The following is a 230-nucleotide window of genomic DNA, read 5'->3' as shown; positions in this document are numbered from 1 at the left end:
AAAACCTTAATTGTGGACAGTTATTAATAGAGTATTGAGTCACGGCTTTTAATAAGCACCATTGGGTAGTATGACAGTGCGCAGTAACCGACATATACCAATGACAGGTAATATTACAACGTTTAGACTATATATGTAGTTTTAAAGGACGACGGTTGTTATAAATATAAGTGAGGACGATATTTTAGGTCGGCCCGTCATTACACCTTAATGCTGTTCAAACTACATTT

This window comes from Mizuhopecten yessoensis, unplaced genomic scaffold (assembly GCF_002113885.1).
Source record: "Mizuhopecten yessoensis strain PY_sf001 unplaced genomic scaffold, ASM211388v2 scaffold9737, whole genome shotgun sequence".
NCBI lineage: Eukaryota > Metazoa > Mollusca > Bivalvia > Pectinida > Pectinidae > Mizuhopecten > Mizuhopecten yessoensis.
The sequence above is the reverse complement of the archived record's forward strand: the minus strand, read 5'-3'. Positions refer to the sequence as shown.